The 6,237-nt window shown below is 49.3% G+C and overlaps 1 pseudogene; it reads right to left on the bottom strand.

Moving 5' to 3' along the window:
• Nucleotides 1-2,324: 2,324 nt before the first annotated feature.
• On the bottom strand, nt 2,325-3,444 carry LOC137355543 (high mobility group protein B2 pseudogene; annotated as a pseudogene).
• Between the last annotated feature and the right edge of the window lie 2,793 nt (nt 3,445-6,237).

Here is a 6,237-nt window from a genome sequence, read left to right as displayed (position 1 = left end):
GAACAGCCTGGCACTACCCATCTAGGGGCCACCCATTCGTGAAGAAGGGCATGTTGAGTAAGAAGAACAGTGGGCAACTGGCGGTGGGGGGTGGATAGGGAAAGATTGAAAACCCCTCCCATGGTCAAACAAGAAGTGATAGCTCGTTGCTTTCAGATTCATTTCATCTTGGGTTTAGTAGGTAAGGGGAGCTGTCTAAGAACCAAAGCAACCAGCAGAGATGGAGTGCCAACCATCGGGATGGAAGTCAAGTGCCAGAGTGTTCCTTTTTTTCCAAAAATATACTTTATTCATAAAAATTTGCAAAAATACATTACAAATCAGTTCAAATTTCACATTTCAGAAAGTATAATAGAGATCAGATTTCTTCTTCGATACAGAAAAACATGAAGTGCCTCACAATTCTTGCCGTTCCATTTTAAAAGCAATGTACATTGGCATTACATAGTGAAAAACATTTTGGTGTACACAGCCCAATGGGTTTCCCACGGGTCCAGCCGCTCAGTTCACTATGACGGGAGGACCTTACGCAGTGGTCTTTCCCCATTGAGCCTTTGCTGCGGCTGCCCCAAGCTTTAGTGCACCCCCAGCACGTAGTCCTGGACCTTGGAATGTGCCAGAACGTTCCTTGTAGACAGTCTATCATGTCCCTGAGACCCAGGGATCAGCAGCTCAGCTACCAGCCCAGAACTGGTGATGTTGTTTCCCCTCCACTTCTCTCTCAACACTTACTGGGGGAGGAGAGTGGTGGTGATTCCATGGGCTCCGTTCACCCTCCACCGCTTCACCAAAGTGGCCAATGTGCCGGTGTGAGCCTTGCCGATCAGCGTCGCCATTCAATCACGGAGCTGCCCCCAACCCTGGCTGATGCCTCTGTGCACGCGCATTCCAACAAGGGACTCTGGATGTGGCAGCTAGAGGAGGGGACTGTCGTACTGTTAATGCTCTGACTCAATCATGGACACTCCCTCCCGGATTCTACCATGGCACCATGCCCACCTCGATCCTGAGCGCAGATGAAAACACAGTAAATAAGGAACACGAGACACCCGCTGGCCCTACCCATAATCCTCAGCACACGACAGGCCTGAAGTTGGGCCTTGCAAACCCAGACTGGGAGCTCGCCAAACAAAACCCGAGGTCCCTGTACTGGGTAACTGATGCCCAGGGCGACACCGCGTTTCGTTTATTAATGTCAAGACAGTACGGGGTCATTTTGCGATGTATCCCTCGTTGTCGAGGAAAGTGAGGATAGGGACATAGAGCCCGCTGAAATTTCAGGCCTGCCAATTCGCAAGGATTAAACCAACGGACCGATAAATGTGTGCGGTTCATGTCCGGATTTGCAAAACTCTCCCCTCCGATAAGTCAGGTAATTGCCCCATTAGGAAAACTGGCATTACCCTCAAAGGAATTGGTGATGACTGAACAGAAAGGCTAATATGCAGCTAAGCCACAGTCCTAATTTGCAAATGTCAGGTGGTAATTGTGTAGAAACAAGTATAGGAAGTGCTTTTTTTCCCTCCCCAATTTCCTCAGCAGGTGTTAGCTGTGCCTCAGTGGGTAGTACTCTTGTGTCCTGAGAGCAGAAGATTGTGGGTTCAAGTCCTACTCCCTGAAGCTTAAGCACAAAGTCTTGGCTGATATTGCAGTGCTGTACTTTGGATGAGATGTTAACCCAATGTGGATGTAAAAAGGTCCCATTGCATTATTCAAAGAAGAGCAGGGAAGTTCTCCCCAGTGTCCTGGCCAATATGTATCCCTCAATCAACATCACCACAATAAATGATTTGCTAATTATCACTTTGCTGTTTGTGCTGTGCATGCAGAGGCTGGAGTGTTTCCTACATGACAACAGTGACTACACTTCATTGGCTGTAATTGTGCTTTGGGATGTTTTGAGGTTGTGACAGGTACTGTATATATCTGTTTCTTAGTCTGCCCTTTCCTTCACTGAAGCAGATTACTCTTTTTGGTTTACAGGACAGGAACCTCACCAAGTGGCTACTCTTCATGTTTGAGTGGGGACAGTGTGTCCTCGCAAGCTATTCGACTACAGAGGAAGTTGACACTCGAACACGTCCTTGGTATCCACAAGTGCAAATTTCTAGTGGGACTCATTGGATGTCACTCAGAAGTAAGAGCCATGGTTCATTTTCTCCTCCTTCCAAAAGATCAGTAGTGAGGCAAATTGTAGTAACTTTGCTGAGATCAACTGGGGACTCTCAGACATAATAGTATATTGGGTGGTCGTGATGCAGAGGGAACTTTACTTTGTATCTAACTCGTTTTTTTTTAATGTTTCAATTTTATTTAAAAAAGTATTGATTCTTATCATGGTCTACCCATGAGAAGTTAGCAATCACATGTAGTGACAAAAGATCTACAAAAACCATCTGCAAAAAATTGGTATTAATGGCATGGCAAAAAAAATCCTCACTACTTTTGCCATTGAAAATTCCACACAAAACATTAAATAGGCAATAACATTCCATCACTCTGGAGTCCCTCTCTTCTTGAAAGGCTGTGCCTTAAAAAAGATCAGCTACTTACAATGAAAACAGTACAGGGCCTGGCTACGCAGTGTAAAAATACAACACTAACTATACACAGTTTTGTACAGTTTCTTTACACCGAAGCCATTGATCCAAATTACAAATGAGTTCACATTTCCTGTCTTTGCAAAAAAAAAAATAGATCAAGCTTAGACAAAGATCTTTTTTTTACATCTGGATTTATTTCATCGTCATCCTCATCATTCTCCTCCTCTTCCTCATCGTCGTCATCTTCTTCATCGTCGTCATCTTCCTCCTCCTCTTCCTTCTTCTTCTTTGCAGCCTGAGCTGGCTTCGCAGCAGGTTTCTTACCAGCATCACCCTTGCATTTGGCACGATAGGGTGCAACTTGCTTTTCATACTTCTCCTTTAATTTCGTTGCCTTCTGCTCATATGATTGCTTATCCTTGGGTTGCACTGTAGACCACATCTCTCCCAGCTTCTTTGCAACATCGCCAATGGACATTCCAGGAAATTCACTCTTGATCTTTGGATGCTTCTCAGAGCAGAAAATGAAAAATGCTGATGGCGGTCTCTTGGGGGCATTTGGATCCTTCTTCTTTTTCTTGTTCCCCTTTTGAGGAACATAGTTCTTCATCTCCCGATCATAACGGACCTTGTCATTCTTAGCCAGGTCTTCAAACTTTGACTTCTCTTTGCTTGACATGGTCTTCCACCTTTCTGAACATTTCTTTGAGAACTCTGCAAAGTTGACAGTGGCTTCAGGGTGTTTCTTCCTGTGCCCCTCTCAACATGTCTGCACAAAGTATGCATATGAGGACATCTTGCCCCGGGGCTTATTGGGATCTTTTCCAACCATGGCTGGTTTGTATCAGACTCACACTACACAAGGCTTCAATGGACTACAAAGCTACACAGGGCGCTGGTTCTCACTTGTGCTGTACCTGCCCTGGGAGTGTTTGATGGGACAGTGTAGAGGGAGCTTCACTCTGTATCTAACCCCCGTGCTATACCTATCCTGGGAGTGTTTGATGGGACAGTGTAGAGGGAGCTTTACTCTGTATCTAACCCCGTGCTGAACCTGTCCTGGGAGTGTTTGATGGGGACAGTGTAGAGGGAGCTTCACTCTGTATCTAACCCCCATGCTATACCTACCTGGGAGTGTTTAATGGGACAGTGTAGAGGGAGCTTTACTCTGTATCTAACCCCCGTGCTATACCTATCCTGGGAGTCTGGGAGTGTTTGATGGGACAGTGTAGAGGGAGCTTTACTCTGTATCTAACCCCGTTTTTTTTTTTTTACCCCGTTTTTTTTTTGTCAACCCTTCACCTTCACTGTTTCACCCTCTCCTCATCATTGAAATATGTGTCAGTGAGAGGAAGCATTTTGCAAGCAGCACAAGTCTGTTAAAGGGAAGTGTCATTAGTTCAGTTGCCTCATTGACTGGAGATTGCACACAGATTGACATGATACTGAGTTGCTCAACTGAGCAAGTTTTACTCTGTATCTAACCCCCGTTTTTTTTTTTTTCGTTTTTTTTATTAAAACCAGATAAATAAACAAAAAACTCAAATTAAAATGCCATTCTCGGCGTTGACAATGCACTCCAGTCCCTGCGGTGCCCACCGGTACGCTTGAGGCCTTCCGCGACCGGTGGGCACCGCAGGGACTGGAGTGCATCGTCGACGCCGAGAATGGCATTTTAATTTGAGTTTTTTGTTTATTTATCTGTTTTAATAAAGTTATTTTAAAACTGTAATTATGTACATAAAGGGGGCCTGAGGGATAAAGGCCCCCTCGATGTGAAAAATATAAAAGGGGCCTGGGGTATAAAGGTCACAAAAGAAAAAAAAACAAAAAAACGGGGTTAGATACAGAGTAAAGCTCCCTCTACACTGTCCCCATCAAACACTCCCAAGACAGGTACAGCACTGGGATTGGCTGGGCAATTTGGAGCACTTCCTGCCAGCAATCAGGGGGAGCAGCTGCACCTGTGTTGCAGCAATTGCAGAGTGGAGAGTGGAGACTGCAGCAACTGGGGAGAGGAGAGTGGAAAAACTGCAAAGAGGTGACTATAGAGTGGAGACAGATGTATTTACTGTGGAACTGTTGCACTTTTTCAAGACTAAGAAGACCTGAGAGTCATTTTGGAGAGGTGGGTGTTGGAGCACCAGAGAACTGTTGGTTGTTTGGACTGTTGGGGGAGGGAGAAGGCACCGGAAAATCCAGGGGTGGGGCTGCCAAATTCTATAGGGAGCCCCTGTACTAGCTCTTGTGTTTCCCTGCCATCCTGCACAAAAGGGGCTCCCTCCCCACCCCCAACTGTGTGGCTCGGGACGGCTGGAGCTGCCTGGCTGAAGAAAATCCTTATACAACAGAAAAGGGAGAGAACCGGGCGGCTCTAACCGACCCGGGCGAAGAACCCTCCCCTAACTGGAAGAGTGGAGTGTCGACTCTGCAGGAAGGTGCTCCAACCACCAATTGAAGTGTAACATCCTTGCAGCTGTTCTCTCTTGTCCATCATTCGGCCACCTATCCTCTCCTCTCCTTGTCCTTTTCAGCCCTATCCTCCTCTATTCCCATCCCCCCCTCCCCCATCATATTGTTTGTGTTCAAGAAAACTGTCGTGTGCTTTGTTTCTTGGGGGTGGGCGTAGCTCTGCGACCCCATGGCAAGCCCCTCTTCGCCGGTGGCGGGGCCTTCCCGTTTATATGCTGCTGCGGCTGCTGCAGCTGCACCTGTTGCCCCGTCACCGTTTGCTTTATTAACATCGAAGCATGGGGTCAAGAGCTACGTCCACCCGAACATGACTATCGAGGCATGCGTGAAAGCAATGGCCGAGGTTGTCGGCCCTTCGGCCATTGTTGCAGCCTCTAAAATGTACGGGAAGACCGACCGGTGCCCACCGGTCGCGGAAGGCCTCAAGCGTACCGGCGGACACCGCATGCTCCTTTTCCAGGGACACCCGGGCGCGAGCGTAACCGCGGAAGAGGGGCAGGCAATCGGGGAGGACGGACCCCCCGACGGCCCGCAACCCGGACCTGTGAATTGCCACCTTGGCCAGGCCCAGGAGCAGACCGACGAGGAGATCCTCCTCCAGGCCCAAGCCCCTCCGCACCGGGTGCCCAAAGATCAGGAGCGTGGGACTGAAGTGCAGCCAGAATTTGAGGAGCAGCCCCTTCAGATACTCAAATAGGGGATGCAACCTCGCACACTCCGTATAAATGTGGAACACGGACTCGTCCAGGCCGCAGAAAGTACAGGTGGCCTGGGAGTCCGTGAACCTACTTAAAAGCCTATTGCACGGGACTGCTCTGTGCAGCACCCTCCACCCCGCGTCCCCGATGTAAAGGGGGAAGACTCCCGCATAGAGAGACCTCCATCGGGGTTTCCCCTCGCCGCCAGATGGCAACGCGGACCGCCAGGGCGTGTCCGGCCGGCTGACGAGGGCGAGGAAGTGGAGAGTGTGCAGGAGCAGCCCGTACAGGAAACCCCTCCGCGCCGATTGGAATGGCACGGAGGGCATTTCCGAGAGGCGGCTCGGGTTGTGCGGGACCGGCTCCCGAGGAGGGTTTCGGGGCCTGGGTCCGATGAGCAGTTCCGGCCGAGCGGGAGTCAGCTCGGCCGGGATCGCTCCGCACTCCCGAGCCCCCTCGCCACCCGCAGTGAGGGGCCTCCCGGGGGTTTCGGCTACTCCTCCGCCTGCCGGACCGTCCCCGGA

Source organism: Heterodontus francisci, chromosome 43, assembly GCF_036365525.1.
Source record: "Heterodontus francisci isolate sHetFra1 chromosome 43, sHetFra1.hap1, whole genome shotgun sequence".
NCBI lineage: Eukaryota > Metazoa > Chordata > Chondrichthyes > Heterodontiformes > Heterodontidae > Heterodontus > Heterodontus francisci.
Note: the sequence above shows the minus strand (reverse complement) of the source record. Positions and strands in the feature narration are given on the sequence as shown.